The sequence below is a fragment of the Lepisma saccharinum genome, chromosome 1, assembly GCF_977018435.1.
Source record: "Lepisma saccharinum chromosome 1, izLepSacc3.1, whole genome shotgun sequence".
In the NCBI taxonomy this organism is placed as follows: Eukaryota; Metazoa; Arthropoda; class Insecta; order Zygentoma; family Lepismatidae; genus Lepisma; species Lepisma saccharinum.
The window spans coordinates 170,188,791-170,209,881 of NC_139229.1; the positions used below are offsets into that span (position 1 = coordinate 170,188,791).

Here is a 21,091-nt window from a genome sequence, read left to right on the forward strand (position 1 = left end):
TGTTTAACACAAAATGTCAGAGGTGATTTTGTAAATGCCATTGAAACGAATATGTATTCATTCGAATGTATTGGAAATGAAAACGCACATAAATGTGAGACATTCCATTCCAGGATGAAACCTTTAACACATATAACAAGATAGAAATGTTATACAAAAATTATACAATTGTTCTACAGTTACAGTTTTACAAATTAAAATAAAACATTGTAATTATATAACAGTGCATATATTATAAAGTGTAAGACTAACAAGGGAGGTTATCTAAGTGTCCTCCTCCGATTTCCATGAAACTTGGCAGGCGTATAGTGGGGCCCAAAGGAAGAAATACGTGTTTTTTGTTTCAGTTAAAAAACTGTTTTAGGGGGCAAAACCCCCTCAAATGTCAAGATGAGGACAAATTGAAGTGAGGATCTGACCCCTGTGTCCCCCTCCGATTTCCATGATACTTGGCAGGTGTGTGTATAAACGGGCCCAAATGAAGAAATACGTGTTTTTTTTTGTTTCGGCTAAAAAACTGTTTTAGTGAGCAGCCCCCCCCCAAATGTCAATAAGAGGACAAATTTAAGTGTGCATTTGACCTATGTGTCCCCCTCCGATTTCCATGAAACTTGGCAAGTGTATAGTGGGGCCCAATGGAAGATATACGTGTTTTTTTTTTTGTTTCGGCTAAAAAACTGTTTTAGGGGGCAAAACCCGCCTCAAATGTCAAGATGAGGACAAATTGACGTGGGGATCATCTGACCCCTGTGTCCCCCTCCGATTCCCATGAAATTTGTCAGGTGTATAGAGAGGCCCTATGCCCCCTGTTTCTTCCTATGCCATATTTACGTGGTTTCGGGGTCAGATCCCCACTTCAATTTCTCCTCATCTTGACATTTGAGGGGGGGGCTCTATACACCTGCCAAGTTTCATGGATATCGGAGGGGGAGACTTAGACCTCCCTTGTAAGTGTATTAATTAATTACAAATCGCCAACGCGTGCACACACACACTATATATATATGTGTGTGTGTGTGTGTATGTATGTATATATATATATATATATATATATATATATATATATATATATATATACATATATATTAGCAGGTAACAATATGTTTGTTATAAGCACATTCTTACTTTCCAAAGAAGCGCATGTGGGATGGCAAAACGGATCCGGATCCGGATTTCGGATCCGCCAGAATCCGGATCTGGCCATCCCTACTCGAGAGGGAATTTCTCAGCAACGTCCTTGCATGAAAACTGCTTTGAGGTTCACAAGGGGTCTAAAAAAATAGTATTTTGGGGCCCGGAACGGGATACTAACACCAACTTTATAAATAGTCGAGATTGTGAATCTTAAACCCTATATTCATTCATGGCATGATACAACGCGTACAAGGTACTTTTGCTTTTAAAACTTAGTGCATATTTAGTTGCACACCGTGGCCGTTCGGTCTAAGACGTCATGCTTTGAGCTCTGGCTACGGAACGCGCAGGTTCGAGTCTCCTAGGGGAAGCCTAACAACTTTCCTTCTGAGGTTTCGGACTGTATGTGGGACCGGTGGCCACCCACCATTCTGAGGAAATTGGAGAGCTACGAATGAGTAGCGTAATCCGGTCATGGAAACTTACAAAAATGACTGGGGAGTCGTCGTGCTGACCACACATCATCTAGTAACAGGTTGGATTATCTCCCACCTCGGCAGGTGGAAGTGAGGCCGGCAGTCGGTAGGTAGGCTATAGCCATGTATTAGTACACATTTGAATACATGTCGCGAGAATACACATTATGAAATTTGTTTGACCCAACTCAAACATACTGCAGAAACTCTTTCCACGTAGATTTAATAGCCAGCATCCGTGGCAGAGTGGTTAGCACATCGCGCTACGGCGCCAAGGGTCCCAGGTTCGAATCCAGGCCTGGGTATGGATGTATGTGAGTGTCCATTCATCAATGTCATCATCATGACTCATTCCCATCTTCGCAATTAACCAAAAGTGGCAGAAAAGTGAAGTAAAATAAACCAAATAAAAATAAAAAATCTAGATTTAATATTTCATATTTGTGTTGCTTGGTGTTTTTTGCACAGAAAGGCTAATTGGGACTGGACCTACAGTTTAAAGTGGGATCCGAATAACTATGTAGCTACACCGGGTAAGGAACCCGGGACCCCTTGACTACAAGCAGGGACGGCTCTACTGGCAGGCTGGGGAGACTGAAGCCCCCCTGTGTCCCCCTTAGATTTTTGTAGTACGGTAGACGCATTTCGACCGAAATCGTAAAGAGTAAAATTTCCATTTTTCTTTATAAACTTCCATTGGGACAAGTACAACATTCAAGTACATTTTCTAGTTCGGTTAGATCGCAATTACTTTATTACGATGTGTTCTGAAATCAAGGGGTTACTGATCATTCGATACTAAGTCATATGCCAAACATGAGTCGCCAAACTTGCTACGAAATCTGTTGCCTGCCTGGTATATGGACGTATTCAGTGGCTGTGAGATTGCTTTTTGATTGTTGTTGGCATATACAGCTGAATGTGTTCAATTATTAGCCTCTGTAAATCGTATAAATTATTTCGGAATAGGTCTAACAGGTGTGGATTTTTATAATAGGACGACGTTCAAAAACTAAAGAAGCGTTATGTTTCCTTTCTGTTTGTTAGTTCCTTATTGGAGTTCCGACAATTGCATGAGAGTTAGAGATGTTCTTTCATTAGTCTCATCATTATATCTATCCTTAAGTAACTAACTCTTCAGCATTCTTAAACCCGAAGGTTTATGGCTTCAGCTACACAAGCCCTCATATCCTTATCGCTGTAAATATTCGAGAGTGAGAAATACGATGTTAACGAATCAAGGAGTGCACAAACTACCTAATTCCTAAATGCTAAACATTGGAAAAATTTCTAGAACGTTCCGCAGATAAAACGATTCGTTAATGTTGCCTTCTCTTATTCAATAACGTTCCTTCTCGCGCTTTCCAGAGATTAAAAAATTACAATGAATCGCCCTACGTGTGGCGCTACGTTTGCAGCTTCCAAATGCTGACAAGTTTTTGCATAGTGCTGCGACAACACCGAAAGCGCAAGAAAAGTTTTAATGCAATATTATCAACAACAGGGTTATAGAACATTCTCCGTGTTACCTTGGCAAGTATTTCTTTCCTTATATTATCGGCACACTATTCATGAAAACAAAAACCTAATTTTATGTAGTGTAAACTGAAAAATTTTAAGGGGGGCTCCAGTCCCCTGATCCCACCTTGCTAACGCGCTATTAACAATAACAGTGTTATAGAACGTTCTGTGTCTTGCCTCGATAATTATTTCTCTCAAATTATCATCACATTATTCAAGAAGGCATGAACCTAATTTTATGTAGCGTAATTTCCTGAAGGGGGTTCTGGAGCCCCCTGATTCCCACCTTGGATACGTGGTTGATTCGATAATTATTTCTCTCCTTAAATTATCGTCACATTATTTTATTTCACACCACAAGAAACCAAAAACCTAATTTTATCTAGTGTAAACCGAAAACTTTCGGGGTGCTCAAGCCCCCTAAGCCCCTCCTTGGATACGTGCCTGCTGCGAGTGTCCATTCATCAATTTAAACTAATCATCACTCATCCTGTTCGTTGCGATTAGCCAAAAGTGGAAGAAGACGCTAAATAACAAAAACAAATATATCCTCATCGTGGCGATCAACTGGAGAATCTGAAAAGTAACGTAAAATTATTAAAGGGAAATTCCAGGACATTCAGTAAAAATTCATATCAGAATACGACAACTTTCCTTAGAATTAGACATTTAAAATAAATGCAATAGCTTAGTTGGAAAGAAAAGCCGGCAGTGGACTACAGCCTACAGGGACAAGATATCATGTATAATAATGTCTGAAAAATAAACTATGCATTGTTTCGGAATAAGTGTATTCTTCTATCGCGTATTTGATCTCTTGTTGTCAAATTAAATTAACAGCTTTGGTGTATAATATCAAAAGATGCATGAAAACACAGCGTTTCATGGGCCATCTGCTACATTCTACGCATAGCTTTCTACCGCTCGTGTCCGCTTGGTGACGTCACAAGCTCTAGCCAATAACGTTCAAGTCGCGGAGTGGCCCCCTCTGGCTAACTGGTTAACAGATGACACAAAACGAGAGCATCCTGGATCAAATATTTCCGGCCTTCGTGACAATTTTTATGAGGAAATGAATTCTACAGCTTTATCTCTTTCTGTAATCATTGCTGATGCAAATAACGTATCTAGGTAGAAACTTTTGTTTCACAAAAACCTGCTATTGCTATCACCTTATAATCAAAAGGTTATTGGGTTGTTTCCTGGTGTGGTGCGTGCATTGTACTTCGGATTGCACTTTGAAGGTCCAGTCTCGATTGGTTTATGTGACCAACCTACAAGGATGTGATGTGAATATTATTTGTGTGTGTGTTTGAAGTTGTATTGAAAAATCTAGAAAAATATAAACGATATATTTGCAATGTTACACAGTATAGGATTACAGCACATTCTGTGCTCCTCCCAGAAAAAAAAATCTAGATCGCCAGTGACTGGAACTTCGGCCTACATCATCGTATGTATCAAAGAAAACCTCCAACACTGATTCTTAAATATTTATACCGAAACAAAACATTTCGTTATCGCAGTGGAGTGGCGACTGCTCCTTAGGTGGCAAAGTTGCGCAACCACCACACATTTCTGCACTTATATAGATACAGTAAAACCTCGTTATTCCGGACTAATGGGGGGATAAGTTGACCGGCTTAACGAAATAACCTAAAAAACAGTAGAAAGTGCATTAAAACTCCGTTTATAGCAACAAAACATAGGCCTAAATACACTATACAGTACAGTACAAAGTCTGCGGGAAACAGAATTTCATCAGTGGTTTGACTGCCGTTTCTTTGGGAAGTTCTCTTGTTGACTTCTAGCCACATTTAAAAATTTGCATTCTGCTTTTTTTTTGGCGGGGGTGCTTTTGCATGTCCGGATTCAGCGAAGTCCGGCTTATCGGGGTCCGGATTAACGAGGTTTTACTGTAACCATTAAACTTATTTTGTATGGAATAATAGTTACATAATTAATCACAAGGAAAATTTCTTCCCGAGTATTATCTGTTGTTGTGTGCCTATTGAAATCTCCATCTTCCTGCACGGCTTCTGCCACTTCAAGAGGACATTGGAGGTTTCCTTATCCTTTTAGACGCGTTTCGGGCACTATACTTGTCAAGGTGGCCCTTCCCCATAGAAAATTTGAAAAAAGTAGTATAACCAGGGTGGGATTTGAAGAGGTATAAGGAGGAATTTCCCATTCTGGTTTCTATGTGCTGGGGGACGGTTGAGATGCCGTTAGAAGGAAATAAGTTATTTCAGCTAAATCTTTGTGTGAAAAAATGCTCGAAAAATACATAATCACACGTACCGCTTTGAACAGATACTCATACCGATGGCAATACTCTTATTAATTCCCACATACCGACAGCGATGCTTGAAAATTGTAACGATTAAAAGTTGACCGAAAGGTTGATTAATATTAGTGAGATGAGTATTTTATTTTACTTATAAGCGTCAATTTTTCAGAGTTTTTCTTCAAAATGTTCAAGAATTTAATCAAAATATTAAAATACTTCTTGCGTAATATAGTTTTTCTACACAATATTGTTGCCGAATAAATGGTAACTACAAATTTGGAATAACTTCCAGGATAATTATACTAATCCTGCTAGAGACCAAAACGCCGAAGTATCGGTCGGTACCGGTAAACAAAATCCAACCGACTTTCCGGTACCGATACATTGGCTCAGCCCACATATATACACACATATACATACAATTTTTTTCACTGCAACCACCAACGTTCCGAACCATGATCCGCCATTGCGGTTATGTATATTCAGGCAAGAAAGGTCAACGGGACCACAACTTTAGAAAGTTATGACTTGAGCTCAATGTTTTAGAAAACACATAAAATTTAGTACTGCGTTAAATGGGTAATAAGAGGCAGCTCTTGCTAATTTCGTTTCTAGTACTAACGAACTGGAACAGTATTTACTTTCACAATTGTCGGGGAAATGCGAATGAATGAAATATAACTGTTCAACTTATATCTGATGCCAGGCACATGAGGTTTAAGTTGAACTGTTATATTTCATTGAGTAAGGCATGCACTTTTCACTGTATATGTTCCTTCATCTCTGCATAATTGTCTCAAAGTGTTCCATATCCTCCCCCGTCCCTCTGTCATCATCTGATCAACCTCATCGAACACTTCAACAAGGACTAGACATCTGCTCAAATGAACATTCAAGAACGGACTTCGAGACCAACCTGGCTAAACTATCGGGGGGGGGGGAATAAAAAAATAAAAAAATAGCGGAAATTATGACCATTCTACAAATGAACAGCATGCTCGCCAAATAATAGTTCACTTTTCTCTTTTGTAAGTTTTGTTTTGTGTCCAAATAATTTTTGAGGACGCGAGGAACGTTTTATTAAATAACTGTAAGTGCTTTTTAATTTTCATTTCAGAGCCTAAGGCAATTTTAATTTCATGTTTTTGTTTTCTATATAGCCTATTTGTTTTAATAGGGGAATGTTTAGTTCCATCTAGTTGCCATGTATGTATTTTCGGAAAACCTTGACCGTCCGAATAATTCTGTGAGCGTGTAAACATAAACGGTATTGTTTTCTCGATGAAATACACATAGCGTCCTTCACAGTAGGCTCAGAACCCCTTCCATACTCATATATTCCAGATAGAGGAGCCGCTCATAGGGGTAGGTCCTCGGTAAACTCCCATTTTTGTGCACCATACCACCCGCGTAGCAACATACAAATGAAGGAAATCCGAGTCTAATTTTTCTTGTCGGACGTAGGTCACTGATAATCTTCAGTAACAGTTAAACAATTTCTAACCGGAGGTTCAAATCATTAGAACGATACGATATCAAGGCAAGTTATTTAGCACAGTGTTGGTTAGAAGGACTATACTTGACACGTTCTCAATGCGTGGCTTCCAAACAGGCTCCTACGCATATTTTGGCGGGTTTTATCATCTGACGTTTAAAAAACTTTTGACCTCGTTTCCATTACTTTTTTTTCTTTTAATGGACCAGCATTACTTGCGCAGGCCATAAGGGCACGACTCTATCGAGAGACAATCTGTGTTTTTAAGTCGTAGTTAACAATTTTGTTAGAATACAATAATGCGTACTTATCACACACACTTGGTAATATTTTCTTTACTGACCTAACCTAACCAACGACGAAAAATAATTTTATAGTTGTTATCTTTTAATTTACTTCATGCACAGATGTATGGTAATCGGGACTGGACCTACATGTAAGTCAGGACAATCATGATGATTTTGATTTTGCATCGTGAATTCAAAAAATAAGAAATAAAAGTATCATATCACCGTCTCAGATTAATATGGCTGACTCACGATCAGCACTGGAGGTTCCGGATTGAGTCCATACCTGGGTATGAGTACTCCTTTGCAAGCGTCCCTTCGTCAGTTTCATCTGCTCCTCCATCCTCGTTGTCGCGATTAACTAGAAGCGCCAAAAAAGCGACGTACATATGCGGAGTTCTGGAGGGGCCAACTTAAAAAAGACTAATGAAAAAGATAAGTTCAGTTACTACATTTTTGTTATGAAGCCATGCCGCAAATCTTGACGTTTGGCATGATGGCATGTGCGCTAATTGCGCCGCAATAGCGGGTAGTTCTATCATTAGGGAAAGTAATCCTTATGCAATGTACGTTCATTGCTTGGCTCATAAAGTCAATTTAGTGCTTGTTGCAGCATGCAAGGACAATGATTTAAGCTGCAACTTTTTTAATGTCTAGCAGTGTTTGTACCAATACTTTAGCTATCCTGACACCCATGCTGAATTCAAAGAAGTGCAAAAAAGCTAAATATAATTAGCCCTGGACCTCATGAACTCCATAAGTTGAGCGACACTCGCTGGCCTTGCAGAGCTATTTCAGTTTTAAGTGTCCAGAGAAATTATCCTACGCTTGTTGCTGTACTCACTGCGACAGCGTCTGGTTTAAGACATTCTAAAAAAACCTGAAGCCAAAGGCCTGCTTTCGGCTATAAAATCGTTGGATTTCATTGTATGTTTATCAGTATTTTCTGAATATCTCCCCCTCACAAATGATTTATCCCAGTCCCTTCAGAAGGCTGAAACCTCAATAGCTCCGAGTTCCAGTGTAGTCAACGGAGTGATTAAGGAGCTTGAGTCCCAGAGCAACGAAAACACTTGGGACAGAAAGTGGAATGGGATAAAGGGTGTTGACAAAGAATTAGGTCTAGACATTTTTGAAGGTGGAGGTGAGATGAAAGAAGGTACAAATCTAAATGGCCTAGACTGATATCAAACAAATTAGATGCTTATCTGGTTTGTTCTACAGTTGGCCAGAGAACCAGAGAAGAGACATCAGCTGAAACACTTTCTACATTTCAAAGTGAAGAAAACTGGAAGAAAAAATACAAGTGTGATTTTTTAATCCATTGCTGAATATTTTGATTGGCGAACTGAAAAGAAGATTTAGTGGTGAAACTTTGGAAGTTGCTGAAGTGAGTGACAGATTTATTCGTCTGGATGAAGAAGGAGCTGCACGTTTTATTGAGATTTACTCCATTGAACACAACAATGTTGAAGGCAGAAATGACCATTTTAAGAAATGTCATGGAAAGTTCAGGTTTGAGTTTGATAAGTACGCCTTTGAAGAATTTTGTCCCAAAGATAGTGGACACAGTTTTGAGCAAACATACAGAAACATACAAAAATTTTAGCATTCTTCTGAAAATTGCTCTTACCCTGCCATCAAATAGTGCTACTTGTGAGAGGTAATTTTCTGCTATGAGGCGAATCCACAACTGGTTGCGTTGCACAATGGGCCAAGAGAGATTGAACAATTTAATGATCTTATACTCTGAATCAGATGTTGTTAAAAAATTAGCTTAGAGGATTTGATTGATGTGTACAATTTGAAGAAAGAAAAACGTAAAATGACTTCGTGTTGAGTCAACAGTTACTGTTGAGGCATCAAAAGACGTTAATTTTTCTAAAATTTCTGAAGCTTACTATTGTACTGTAACTTTTTTAAAGTAATACGAGTATTGTATCAATAAAAAATTAATAAATGCAAAATGCAATAATCGTACGTTTTGCTTCTTTTAAAACTGACAACGAATATACTAATTAATATTTAAAAACACTTAGTGTTTTTAATATGGATACAAGGCTTAATTATATTATAATTAGCTAATATTTGTTTACTTAAGTGAGGAAATTTAACATTTTCAAATCTAAAATGCCTAAAACTCAATGTTTTTAAGTTGTTTTTTTTTTATTTCCGGGGGAAGGCCTCCGGACCCCTTATAAACTAGGGGTTATTCAATAACACTGAGGTACATCATATGCTTCTCCCAGAGTCTGCCCCCCAAAGCAAAAGTTCAAACTCCGCCCATGGCGACGTAGAATATAAAAAGTAGGAAAAGACATAAGTAAAATCAGTGTATGAGTTGTACTATTGATAACGAGATAGCCTCTTACTTTTTCAACTTAGTACTAATTCGCAGTGACTTGTAACAAAGATTGTTTATATCCATGTGTAAACAGCGAAGATTATGGAATCTATGTAGATTGTCTGCGCAAACAACATTGACATTGCCTCCAACGGAGACATATCAGCGGATGTCAAAGTTGAGTTCATGCCAAGTTTGAAAACAAGTAATTTGGGCACTGGCGTGCCCCGGCCGATTGTCACTATTTGTAAGAAAGAGACACCCACACACACACATAATCCATGGAGGATTCAAAGGAGAAACAGGCTTACAATTTTGTACCTCACAGGGATGTCGTGATATGAATGCGGGGTTAATCGTTATTAATATTACTTCCGTTATCGATGTTTATAGGATAATTTTAGTACCTAATGAATAGATGAAATGAAATGAAGCCAATAACAGCCAGCAACAATCTTAATATAAGCTGAAGAAAGATGATCAGATTCTCTCGGGCTAACGACCAGGTGAGTTGTGGAAAGGATTCCAAGCTTTCGAGAGCTAACGTCACTCTTCTCTTCAGGGTACAAGTGAAGACTTCAAGGCTTACTTTAACATGAGGTGTTTGTTTGGCAATGGTCATAAGCAGTGGCGAATTAGATCGCTCAATTGTCCCAGTTTTCCCAAGGAAAAAGCACATAGACTTAATCAGGAAATGATAAGTGATAATAATAATAACAATAAAGCATCCCCAGTGGCCATATTCCTCATTTTAAAATTCTTTATTTACACTTGACTTCACTTCGTATGTAGTCAAATATTTGCTATTACAGCTTCCTGTACACAACTAGAAATATCCATGAAGTAAGTCTTAAAGCCTTCCTGACGACGAATGCTGAACAGATTCCCTCGGGATATCGACCATGTCAACCAGGTGAGTTCTGGAAAGCTTTCGAGAGCTAATGTCGCTATCTTCAGGTAGAATTGGAGATGAGAGTTACTTAACTCTCGAAAGCCTGGAAAACTTACCAGAACTCACCAGGTCGATAGCCCGAGAGAATGTATTCATAAAAAATATCGTTTTGTTAAATTCACAACGCAGACAAACGACAACACCGAATCCATCATACATTTTCACTACTCTAAATCACCCAAACAAACTACAATAAATATCCTTCCGAAAAGCTGTGACAGTAACAGGAAAGTGATACCATCTTTGCTCAAATTATTGCTCATGGAGAAAGGGGGGAGGGCCTTCCCGATGGCGCAGTGGTAGCGTCGTCGCCTTATAATCAAGGTGTATTGGGTTCGAGGAGGCACATAGTGGTTCGGATTCCACTTTAAACTGTAGGTCCAGTCCCAATTAGCCTTACTGTGCATAAAGTGGACTTAAAACAGCAACTCAAAAAAATTACTCACGGGGAAATAAGGTAACTGGCTTGAAGCTTAAAACTAAATTAAAAATTAGCTATAGAATGCGCCTGTTCATTTTTCAACATCTCCTGTCCTGACCACACAGTATTTGCATAAATGTGTCATATTAATAAAAATACAATTTCGAGTTGGATAGCATTTAGGAACTTCGTGCTGTTTGCAGATCCCAGAAGAGGGTTTATTGTTTTCTTCACCTACATGTTTTATCTAAAAATCATTGGTTTATTGAATTTGTATGAATAGCAAATCAGTACAAGTATATTGCGAATAATTTCGTTGTCAACACAGGCGTCCTACTTAACGAAATTCGAAACTCCACGTTCTATCGCATCAACAATCAGATTGACTGAACTATGATTTTCTAAATCACTCTAACCTAATATGACAGACACGGATAATTTGGTATTTAATGTGTAAAATACAATAAATATCACATAATTTACACAAGGATGTTAAGTTTTTTGTCCGTTGCCGATTACTTCAATTTTGTTCATGCATCGTTCCTGCCTGAACTTTATTTGGAGCTAGTGTTGCCCACGGGACGAGACGGGACAGGCTTTTAAAAATTCGAGACGAGACGAGATTGACCATGTGCCATAAGACAAACGAATATTTTCGAGACGAGACAGCATTTCCACGAGACGAGACAGGCCAAAATCTCGTCTCGTGGGCAACACTATTTGGAGCTAATAGCCTAATATCTTTTTATCCGTCTTGGCCATGCATTTTCTTTATTTGACATTAATCTACCTTTCTCTTTTTCCTCATATTTCACAATAGTTATAGTAATAAGAAAAATGTCAATCTGCCCCATTTACAATCATATTTTACACTTTTTAATAAATGTTAGCAAGCTATAAGATAGGTCTATTATTCGAGTATCAGGATCCACCACACCAAGCGCCCTTCCCAAAATCAATTTCTCAGACTCTCAGTTATTGACCTATATCTCCGTAACCAATGGTCATAGGCAGATAATCTTTCTTCAGTCTTAATCCTCATTAGATGAGCTACAGAAAACATTATGTTTACTTTTTCGATTATGTTGGTGGTTTTGCCGTAATTTAAAAAATAATCTTCAAAAAGTGAATTTTTTCTAGTACTTCCTGAAGGTTTTGCCTTGTAATTTTTGAACAAATTTAATAACAAAAAAATATTTCGAATAAAAGTTGTAGCCTACTTTATAAGCTTAAAAACGATATCAGTTTTAATATATTTTAATGAAAGATGCGCCATAAAATGTCTCCAACTGGAGGACAGCACCAAAAAAAGTGTGTCTTTATTACAGTCTGGCGGTTAAGTCCGGAATCATTTACTTTTCGATAAAAGCATGAGACTTCGTAGAATTGTTATACCACTGAAGACATGTTCAGTCGAGTAGCCAATCGCCATCTGCGTGCTGATGGCTGCCATCTTGAAAAGAGTCCGCCATATTGGATATTTTTGATTTGTTATATCTCTGGAACAGTGGCACCTGTCAACTTCAGGATTGTTCAGAAATGCTCCAAATAGTGTAAACTTTCATAATATATATGAATGAATCTATTTTTGAAAAATAAAAATAGTGGTTTTGTGTAAAAACTTACTATAATACTTTATGTGAATAACTCAGAGTTAAAAGTCTTAATAATTCTCGAACCATACAATAGTATTGTATATTTGGCAACGTTACGAAATGTTTGTTAGAAGACTTTAGATGAACTGAACCCTTAAAATACCAGATTTGTATTTATAAATTTACATTAAATCATATTTTTAAGAGAAATTCAATTCATGTACAACCCAATTTGATTTCTGAAAGTATGAGTAATTGAATTTCATTTAAATTGTTTCATTATTTGAAAAAAGAAAGCATTAATTGTAATTGATGATACGAAAATTCTGACATTTGTTTTACAAAATATTTTGTAATAAATTTATCATTTGGCCAGAGACTTACTTTTGTTCGCTTGCTCCATAGATTCCCGGGACAGAGTATAGTACTCTGTGCTTGGTTTTAATGGTCTTGAGGGTGAAAATGGTCTTGAAGGGAACCACTGAACCCAGTTCGATATGTTGACATTTACATGTAGGATACGTATATTCAATATCAATGTAAAAAAGTTGAAACTGTAGTGTTTTCAGAAAATTTATGTTTTTTGAGTGACGTCAAATCCATGTCACATCGCTGCGACTTATTTAGTCATTAAGAAACAAAAGCCGCAGTGCTGTTACATGGGTTGAATGAATGGGGTGACGTTTGAGTATACACTCATTGCTATCAACTCATCTAGTTCATAACATGTCAGCAACATGTGGTTTCTTTACTTGCAAGTTCTTAATTCATCAGATATTGAAGGCTGAAAGGTACTCAGATTAAGTAACTCACTCACTTTCTAGCATTTCTAAACCCGAAGGTTTATGGCTGCAGCAACACAAGCTTTCTATCTGTCCCTATCCTGGGCAAAATCAATCCAATCTTTTCCATCCTGACTGATTTCCTTTAGGTCCATCTCAACGTTATCCCTCCATCTTCGTCTTGGTCTTCCTACAGGTCTCTTACCATCTGGATTGCCAACAAGAATCCTGTATACTCTTCTTTCCTCTCCAATTCGTGCCACGTGAACTCTCCACCTAAGTCTTCTTGATTTAATTATTCAAATAATACGTATCTGGACATGAATACAAATTATACAATTCTAAATTATGTAACAATCTCCACTCGCCTGTCTCCTCATCCCTTGTAGGTCCAAATATTTTTCTAAGGGTTTTATGTTCAAATACTCTTCATTTATGTTCCTCTTTTAATGCAATGGACCAAGTTTCACATCCATACAATACTACAGGCAACATTACTGTTTTTTTTTTTTTTTTTGTTGTTGTTGTTGTTAATTTTAACTTTGTTTCATAGATGATATGTGAGAGGATAAAAGTTCATGAAGAAAAATGTATTTTGAGCTTACGACCATCCGGAAATGTGTAGTTATTTAAAATATCCCGATCGTTTTTACTCATTTTGACATGGTTAGAATGGGACATTGTGATCCACTTTTGTCAACATGAGGATGTTAGAATAATAAAATTTCTGTATCATGAAAGAACCTCCAGCACTTATAGCGAGCCGTAGAGTTGGTATCTTTGTAAGTGTCTTCGTATTCAACCCAGCTCTGCTGATGGAGGAGTATAGAGGTCCTTGGATACGTCAATGGCTGACAATGTATGTAAGTATTTGCTGGTGATAACTAGAGAGAAATCATAAAATATGCGCCAAGTTAACAGTGAACTGGACGTTCCAAGTGTTGAATGGAAAATATTGCCTTCACTACATTATGCGAATGTGAAGGATACGATTTTGAGATCTGATCAAGGAACTGAAACGTACTTATGAAAATTCATAGCAAAATACTTTCTAAATAATTTTCACTATTTTCGTATCTAAATAATGTTCACTATTTTCGTATCATGAGTTACAATGAAAATGTGTTTTTCTTTCATTCATATTTTCAGAAATCAAATTGGGTTATATATATATCTTGTATTTCTCTTTAAAATGTTATTTGAGGTAAATTTATAAATACAAAAAAATAGTATTTTAAGTGTTTAGTCCGTCTAAAGTCTTCTAACAAACATTTCGTAACGTTGCCAAATATACAATACTATTGTATGGTAATACTCAAGGTCCCGGGTTCGATCCCCGGCCGGTTCAAATCCGGGAACTTTTCTAACGGTGGAAGCGGCCCCGGCGCCTACCCAGCGTCGAATAACATGGGTACCTGGGGGAAACCCTGGGGGGTAAAGGCGGTCAGGGGCGTGATGCTGATCACATCACCCCCACTCACGACCGGATCAAGAAAGTGTGGGGCGTTACCCCCACACCCCTCTATACGCCTTAATGGCGTGGTGCTATGCACAGGGGAACACTTTACCTTTTTTGTATGGTTCGAGAATTATTAAGACTTTTAACTCTGAGTTATTCACATAGAGTATTATAGTACGTTTTTCTACAAAACCACTATTTTTATTTTTCAAAAATAGATTTATTGATATATTATGAAAGTTTACACTATTTGGAGCATTTCTGAAATATCCTGAAGTTGACAGGTGCCACCGTTCCAGAGATATATCAAATCAAAAATATCCAATATATCAAATCAAAAATATCCAATATTGCGGACTCTTTTCAAGATGGCGTCCATCAGCACGCAGATGGTGATTGGCTACTCGACTGAACATGTCTTCAGTGGTATAACAATTCTACGAAGTCTCATGCTTTTATCGAAAAGTAAATGATTCCGGACTTAACCGCCAGACTGTAATAAAGACACACTTTTTTTGGTGCTGTCCTCTATTTGGAGACATTTTATGGCGAATCTTTCATTAAAATATATTAAAACTGATATCGTTTTTAAGCTTATAAAGTAGGCTACAACTTTTATGTTATTAAATTTGTTCAAAAGTTACAAGGCAAAACCTTCAGGAAGTACTAGAAAAAAATCACTTTTTGAAGATTATTTTTTAAATTACGGCAAAACAACCAACATAATCGAAAAAGTAAACATAATGTTTTCTGTAGCTCATCTAATGAGGATTAAGACTGAAGAAAGATTATCTGCCTATGACCATTGGTTACGGAGATATAGGTCAATAACTGAGAGTCTGCGAAATTGATTTTGGGAGGGGCGCTTGGGGGAAGCACCGCGAGGAGGGGTGGGAACTTTTGGGATTTTGCACTACTAGTAGTGTTCTAACAACTGACCAAAATTCAGATTTTACAGAATTATTCCCGACATTGGCCTTTTTTTGTCCTTTATTGACTGGGCTAAAAGTTGTTTAGTACATAAATACGGCACTCTTAGTCTGGTTAATTAACACAATTACATTTCTTCTAACAACGACATAGCAAAACCATGTTTTGTGTGAATATCTCTGTAATATTTGGAAGATACATCAATCAACATGTGAATTGCCTGTGATATGTGATTTTTATCCAAGTGAACTGGATAGTTTTTGTTGCTTTTTGAATTGTTTGGAATATTTGTAAACAACTGCTGTGTACACACAGGATCCAAACAGCTGTAACACACAAGACTTACAAACTTTGTCGTATTTGATTTTGGACACACAATAAAGATAAACCTTATTCAAAACTTTTCATACTTTGTAGTTACTTTTATTGCGACTGTTTTCCATGTGGGATAGACATCTAACAGCTACTTCATTTTTAACTGTCAGTTACTAGCTGTCCTAAAATTCTACAGTGACCTTCAATAATGTATCAAATATCGCCAGATTATTACATAACTGATGAATTAAGACTTTCAGAATGTTGATTTGACCCTATTAACATGGTCTGCTCATTGACCTTAAAAATGCACAAATAAATCAAAACATAGCTATTAAATCATTAAAATATTAGCCTCGTATATTATAAGTAATGTTTGAATATCATTACCCTTCGTCATAATGACGAATCATATTTGAAATGTTGCCTTGTAACCTTTTTCAATGCCCTTCAAATGAATAATGTTTTATATAGGGTGCACGAAATGCCATTTTTTTCGAATATTCTTATATAATAAAAACGTCAATAAATAAATGGACAAGCTCCATACGAATGAAACAAAAATTTTGAATTTTGATTGGTCCATTGAAGGATAATTTTATGCCTTGGGTGAGATCTTACAATCAGATGTAAATGCACTGTGGAAAATTATTACACTTCTCTGCACATATTATAAGGGTGATTAGAAACTAGTAGAAAGTATCTATTTTTCACTTAGAAGACTGAAATGATTCATTGTACATAATAATATACATAATTAGTAATTACATTTATTTATTACATAATTTTGTTCACATAATATACAAGAGGAAGTCAAAATTAATTAATTAATTGTTGTTTTAAGTCCACCTTACGCACGGAGGGTCTAATGGGGACTGAACCTACAGTTCAAAGTAAAATTCGGACCACTGTACAACGTGACTCCACAGGATATAGAACTCGGGACCCCTTCATTACAAGGCGACGACGTTACTACTACGCCATAGGCAAGGCTCTGGAAATCAAAATGACTGACGTCTTATGTAAATATGTTGTACACTTCTGTTCACAAAAAGTGGCACACTCGTTTGAGTTAAAGATCAGCTTCGGAGCCGATCGAGTGTGGCAGTACAGCCGAAGTAAAGGTTCGGGAAAAGAGCATTCTGCAGTGTTGCTTAACACTAAAGTTTCTCACCGGATGCAGATAATTTTCTGACTTACCGAGTGAAAAGAAACGGTTACAGGAAAGCCTTGCATTTATATTATTAATGCAATGCAGTGTCTAATTTTAGAAAAAAAATGGCAGGAAAAAATCGGGAAAATATTCTAGATACTCAGTATCCCATAAAAAGTCTAAAAAAACCTACCTCAATCCCTTCGCTTGGGAAAAGCTCATATTCATTTGAAAGCAGAGGGAAGTCGATAGTGGTTCCATTACCTCTTTCCCTAACTTAACGTAACAGCAATGTCGACGTTCTCCAAGAGGACCCGGGTTCGAATTCCAACCTGAGTGTTCTTTACGAGTGTCCCTTAATCAATTTTCCCATATCATAATTTATCTTCTTCTTCTACCCGAGTCCTCTTGGTGAACGTCGACATTGCAGTTACATTAAGCTAGGGAAAGAGGTAATGGAACCACTATCGACTTCCCTCTGCTTTCAAATGAATATGACTTTTCCCAAGCGAAGGGATTGAGTTAGGGTTTTTCTTTTTCAGATTTGTTATGGGATACTGAGTATCTCGAATATTTTCCCGATTTTTTCCTGCCATGTTCTTTTAAAATTGGGCACTGCATTGCATTAATAATTAAAATACAAGGCTTTCCTGTAACCGTTTCTTTTCACTCGGCAAGTCAGAAAATTTCCTACATCTGGTCAAAACCGTTAGTGTTTAGCAACAGTGCAGAGTGCTGTTTTCCCGAACCTTTACTTCGGCTGTACTGCCGCACTCGATCGGCTCCGAAGCTGATCTTTAACTCAAACGAGTGTGCCGCTTTCTGTGAACAGAAGTGTACAAAGTAAATGAGCGTCCTGATTCCTGAGTATTTTGTGGCTGATTCTAGTCGACGATAAAGATAATACTAGGCAAATTGGCCGTCACTATCTTCATTAATAGATCAACTTTTTTTTTAACAACACGATAGGTTCAAACATTAAAACAAAATGCAAACAAAGCAGATGACTATCTCTGCAGCAGCACGCCAGGGGTCCTGGGTTCGAATCCCGGCGTGGGCATGGGTGTTCTTTGTGAATGTCCCTTCATTAATTTAATCACATCATCATTTATCCTTATAGTCGCGATTATCCAAAAGTGGAAGAAAAGCGACGCTAATCAAATCAAGCATCAGCCTCTGCAAATTCCATGTCTTAACTGTACTTGCTACACCACTCGTTCATTGACATAAATTTCATCATTGCAAGTACGTCCGTTTTTAAAGGGAATTACGAAATAAATGGTTATATATTTTACCTACACAACTTAAACATTATTCCGCCCTCTGCACCTAAAGAGCCCTCTTAAAACTTAATTTTATCCTGAATTTTATGCAATTGCGATAAACAATAAATCAATTAATCTTATATATAAATAATCAGGTAAATCTCTTCTCAGTTTTTGTGAATATATCGTATAACAAAGTAATTTTCGTTAAGATATATATATATATATTTTCAAATACCATGAGAAAGTCTCGAACACCAAGTCTCGGTCACATCTCGATTTTACGGAAGTCTGACTCGTTATCGGACTCGTCTCGAAGGGTCTAGTCTGGTTCGCGACCGATCGTCTCGTCTAGGAGGATAAATTTATTGAATGGGAATCAGCAAACGGTCTACACCAGCAGTTGTCAACCTTTTTCAGTCCGGGACCCACCTTGAAGGATATTAATTACACTTCGTGGGACCCATGAGAATTACTTGAAGGGGTGCACCCAGTTTACAATCATATATTTACTAACATCGAGTACTTTAAGAGCCCTCTTTTACGCTGGTTAAACAAATTACACATAGGCCTACTTTATTCTAGAAAAGTACACATGTAATTTAAAAGACTAATTTAGTCTAGTCTAACATCTAGTTAAATACACTAGCTGAAATTGATAAAAATAATTACTCACCGAACTAAAGTGGCGGCTGGGTTCAATCACTTGCGTACGCACGATTTTTTTTTTTTCGGAAGGGGCTGAAATATCTACCAGTGGCGCAAATTTTTATGGGCCAGTAGAGGCCGAGCCCACCCAATAATTTGTCGCGTTATTATTATTATTACATTTGTTATTGTTATATATTTCCTTATTGGAATAAGTAAATAAGCGATTTAAAATAGTACGAATGTATTTTCGGTGTGTATAAATATCAATATACATGGATGGGAGGATTTTAACAAAGTTGGCGTCCCTGAAAATGTTCATTTTCTCAAAATTTCGGAGTGGGCAAGTCCCCCTCTGCGTACGCCAGTGGGTTCAATGGTGGTTAAGTTGTAAATCTGAGTGCGCGTCAAGTACTTGCTTTTCACTTGGATCAGAGATGAAAATCTCTTTTCACACAAATATGATGTGGGTAACGACGGCATGAGCAACTTTAATGGCTCATCCGAAAGTTCAGATATCCAAAACTTTGTTAAGTCTGAATCTAAAAATTTAGTTTAAATGTCAGAATCACAGCTGATATCCACAGTTGTTCTCTTAGTTTAATTTAAATTTAATAGGTTTTTAAAACACAGTAAATACATTTTCGAGCCTGACTTCGCGACCCACCAAACGCCCCCTCGGGACCCAGCAGTGGGTCGCGCCCCATACTTTGAGAGACGATGGTCTACACATATGATTCTTGATTGATTGCGCCTTCACGGTTAACAGTATTGCTACGTTCCAGTCAGCCAATTCAAACTGTCGGATCTACTAATTTTGAGTTTACGAACTCCTAGTAAGTAGGCAAACTTCCTAACACTATCCATGCTTATTTTATCCTGTCTCTATTATACCGGTGTTGTTAATATTCTTATAATGTCATTTTGGCTTCATGTTCTGTACTCGACCTTCTTAAACGTCCTCCGTTCTCCCAATCGGAGAGAAAACCACAGACATAAATCTAGGGGTGTGTTACGCACCGACAAAGAGATGCTAGTTCGAAGTTGCCAAGCGTTTTGCCACCCCTTCCATCAAACAAAACAGGGAGAGGGTTACATCAGTCGATGTTCTTCCCTTGCTCCCTTGAGCAGTGACCATACCCAGAGGACAGCTACGAGATGAGGGAAAAAGATGTGACAACGCTTTTGACTGTCAACCGTGACACGTGTTGTGGTTTTAGCAAGAAGAGTAATGGGGTAAGGATACTTCTTCATGGCTCCTATATTTAAAATTTCACTTCGCATACCCTTACCACCACCGCTTGTTCTGCTTATATTCCTATTTCTGCACGCTACTGCTATCATTCTTTGGATATTTTTCGCCTAACGAGGAAGAGCGAAGAAATGAATTTCCCGAAAGAAATACGTAGAAAATACGAATTTAACACAATAGTCTGATATCCTGCGCATATTATGATGTTGAATTGTTGTTTAAGTCCACTTTATGCACAGATAGGCTATCGGTGCTGGACCTACAGTTTAAAGTGGGATCCGAACCACAATGTGCCTCCACCGGGTGCACTGCTTAGAGTTGGTTGGTTGATTTGGTGTTTTAAGTCCACTTTATGCGCAGTAAGGCTAATCGGGACTGGGCCTACAGTTTAAAGTGGAATCCGAACCACTACGTGCCTCCACCGGGTATACTGCTTAGAGTCGAGGCGTGGTTATGCATGCTGTAATGTCCATGTGAAGAAGATTCGTTTCAATTCAATCTACAATAAAGAAATAACAGCGCGGATTTTGCTTGCCTCTGATTGATTTATTTTATTTCCTTTAGAATGTATACTTTCCGAAGATAGTAATTCAGCCATCTTCTCACCATGGACAAATTGTAAGATCTGCTGTGAACTCATTCAGCCCTTATTCCTAATCATTTCTCTTGCTAGTTGAACATAATGTTTGCGATTGAAATATACGACTCATTTTCTCCAGCATGTTCAATGTGAAATTAGAGAATTATTATGCTGCACTGGTCTGCTTCTTTT

At 37.7% G+C, this 21,091-nt stretch overlaps 1 protein-coding gene across 1 annotated transcript in view; it reads left to right on the top strand.

Moving 5' to 3' along the window:
* The window catches only part of LOC146003924 (E3 ubiquitin-protein ligase RNF180-like), a 116,128-nt gene that overhangs the window by 94,875 nt on the left and 162 nt on the right, over positions 1-21,091 (top strand). The window lies entirely within an intron of this gene.